Source organism: Mus caroli, chromosome 4 (genome assembly GCF_900094665.2).
Source record: "Mus caroli chromosome 4, CAROLI_EIJ_v1.1, whole genome shotgun sequence".
In the NCBI taxonomy this organism is placed as follows: Eukaryota; Metazoa; Chordata; class Mammalia; order Rodentia; family Muridae; genus Mus; species Mus caroli.
The window spans coordinates 73,579,070-73,583,006 of NC_034573.1; positions in this window are offsets into that span (position 1 = coordinate 73,579,070).

The window sequence follows — 3,937 nt, forward strand, 5'->3', positions numbered from 1 at the left end:
AGAGAGAGAGAGAGAGAGAGAGAGAGAGAGAGAGAGAGAGAGAGAGAGAGAGAGAGAGAGAGATTGAGCAAGCCAGATGCATCAAAGACTGCATAAGAAAACTTACACAGTCAACAACCTGGGCCAATGGGAGCTCACAGAGACTGAACCTCCAACCAAAGTGCATGCAGGGACTGGATCTGGGTCCCCTACACATATGTAGCAGATGTGTATGTTGATCTTCATGTGCATCCCCTAATAATTGGAGCAGGGACTATCTCTGACTCTGTTGCCTGCCATTAGATTCCCTTCCTCTACCTGGGCCAACTTCTCTAGCTGCAGTGAGATAGGATGTGCTTATTCCTGCTTCAACTTGATGTTCCAGGGTAGAGAGGTATGCAACGCAGCCTGCTTTCTTATCTAGGGGTGGCATCACCCACAGTGATCATGGCCCTCCCACAAACATAACTACTTTAAAAATGCACCACAGCGCGGGGCGTGGTGGCGCACGCCTTTAATCCCAGCATTCGGGAGGCAGAGGCAGGCGGATTTCTGAGTTTGAGGCCAGCCTGGTCTACAAAGTGAGTGCCAGGACAGCCAGGGCTACATAGAGAAACCCTGTCTCGAAAAACAAAACAAAACAAAACAAAACAAAACAAAACAAAACAATGCACCACAGCTTTGTCCATAGACAAATCTACCGGGGCATCTTCTTAGTTGAGGTTTCTGCTTCCCAAATGATTCTAGCTGCATGTCAAGTTGACATGAAACTAGTTAGCACACCATGAGAAATCAATTTTAAAGTGTAAACTTCTCTAAGTCATGTAGTTTCAGCTTTCAAAACATATAGACTAAAATCTGAAGATATTGTATACTTCCTAGGTAAAAATATAGATTTTTATTTACACAGAGCTGGGAAAAAACACATTTTTATTGACATCTCCCAAAGTGACACAGACAACCCATCTGCATAATTTAGAGCTTAAAATGACTTTTTCCCTCATTATGATGAGATACATGTGGTTTCCTGTTTTCCTGGTCAATGGTTCTTACTCTTATTTAAAATAAACAAAAGTACCCCATTTGTCTAGGAAGAGTTAGATATGTGTACAGAATTATCACTGTTCCCAGCAGCTCTTAAGAGATAGCCATATGGTTCCCATTTTAAAGGATATATATTTTACTTGCTCCTTATATATAATTACTTCTCTTTCTTCCTTTTTATTCCTGCAGCCCCTCCCTTGAAACCTTCTATTACTCTCTCAAGTTCACACACAGAATTTAGAAATATAGATTAATATAAATATAATTATATAAATATCTATTTATTTACATATGTATGTTTATACATATATATTTAGGAATATATAAATATGTGTTTATATTTTACAGTTTGCTTGGTGAATACAATGCTACCTGAATGTATATTATCTCAGGGCTGTCCACTTGGCATTAGATAACCGACTGGGACATTAGATAACCACTTTTATGCTGTTGGGCAGAGTTGTTCACAAGACTCCCAAAACATTGCCCTTGCTTACCTCTAACAGGTGGAAGGTAAGTTCGTATTTATGAAGATGCCATGAACTTCAGACATGGGACCCAGAAGAAGTATGCTATATTTACTACCTTAATTGACTTAAAATAGATTTAGATTTCAAAATCAGAACTATGATTTTTTTTCTGAGCAAGTCACATGAAGAAGTAAAATAGTTACAAGAAGATAAAAGGAGTTGTTTTCAAATCATCATTACATCCACTGAAAGTGATGAGAAAAAAACTTCAAAACAAGGCATACACAATTTGAGGCAGCATTATTAACCAGCTTTCTCTATGGTGATTGTAGAACATTCCATTTACAATGAATGATTTGCCTTCCTTCAAGTGTGCATGGAAACTTACTGAACTTAAATATGTTCTAGCTCATAAATCAGGCATTTTCTCAACAGTTAGAACTATAGAAAGTATCCCTCAGGTCTGCAAGGATAGATAATAAAATCTTAGAATTAGATTGCAGAGAAAAAATGAAAATATAACTTTAAAAAGTCAAAAATGTAGAAAATAAGAAGAGCATTACAACTCTACAGGAAAGGTGTGCTGATGTGTGGTCTACACACACAGCTACAGCACCTAAAGGAATTGGGCAGGTAGCAAATTTTAAGACCAGTCTGAGCTACACAGAAAGACCTGTCAGAAAAGGTGGAAAGGAAGAAAAGGAATACAGGGAGGAGGAAGGGTAGAGTATGTGGAAGAGAATGAGGAAAGAAATAAAAGAAGAAAGAGAAAGAAAAGATTAAGAATTACCCTATAAATAAAAGTCAGATCCCAAACAACACAGGAGCTTTTCCACTGTTCTTAAACAAAGTAGGAAGATTCAGTATCCATAACTCAGAAATTCTTCCAGATGACAAAAAGAGAGGAGACATTTTCAGTTGCTTTACTGATGGTGTGCTGTTAACATAAACATCCAGCAGGGAGTTTAAAATAAAATACTGGGTAAATATCCCTTCTAAATAGATCTGTAAAGGCAGTGAGCTCAGAAGCTCTACTTGGGTTTCCACTGATAGTGAGCACTGTTTTGGATAGCCTTATAAGTACCGTGAGTGTATAAAAGAAAATCAAAGCTAAACTGAGTGAAGGAAAATAAAATGACTTGGTAAGTGGATAAATAAACTGCACAGAAAATTTGAAAAGAATGTTCAAAAATACTATTAGAATTAATTAGAGCATTTAGGAGAGGCCAATTCAAGATCAATACATGTAAATAATAAATTTCACTTCTATTTACTAGAGACAGGCAAGTTGAAAAGTAAATTTTAAAAGTGTTACTTAAAATCTCACCTATTGACATGTAAAATTAGGTATAACAAAAGATGTTTTCAGTCACTACCTACTTATTGATCACACATACACATTAGAAAAAATGTCAAATAAACAGAAAAGGATGAGACAACTCCAATTCAACATGTGGTGGAGAAGAATTTGTACAAGTTACTGGGAAAAAAACAGCTTAGAGATATCTACTAACACAGGGCATACACATCTTCTATGACCCAGGAGATGCACTATAAAATAGACTCTTAAGAGCATCACACACTTCTTGTATTAGTAGATTAAATGGATACACTAACATAGATGTATTTGTTAGTGTTAAATGTGTACAGTATTAAGAATAAATAAGAATGTCATTTTCATAAATATACTGATAATAACACAACAATAAAGGTTGCAACATTTACTACTCACAGAAGCATAGTCAATTCTGAAAAGATATTTTACACATTGGATAAAAGACCAGAAAACTGGTCATGGTTCAACATCCTTGGTCATCAAGGAAATACAAACCAAAAGCACCTTTAAGATTCCAGCTAATACCTGTCACAGTGGCTAAGGTATAAATAACAACTCATGCTGGTGAGAATGTGAAGAGGAACACTCATATATTGCTGGTGGAAGTACAAACTCATACAGCTACTATGGAAGTCAGTGTGGCAGTTCCTTACAAAGATGGGGATTGCTTTAGCTCCAGACCCAGCTATACCACTCTTTAGCATATACCCAGAGGACATTTCATCTTACCATGGTGACACTTGTTCAACCATGTTCATTGCTGTTCTTTTTGTTCATAATAGCCATAAATGGGAAACAACCTAGATGTCTCTCAACAGAAGAATGGATAAAGATGTGGTTCATTCACCAATGGAGTTTTATTCAACAATTATTTTTTAATAACATCATGAGATGTGCAAACAAAAGGACCAAACTAGGAAAAAAGTTATTCTGCATGAGGTATCCCATACCCATAAATATATATATGGTATATATTCACACATATATATATATATACACACTTAACAGCTAATATATATATATATATATATATATATATATATATACACTAACATAGATGTATTTGTTAGTGTTAAATGTGTACAGTATTAAGAATAAATAAGAATGT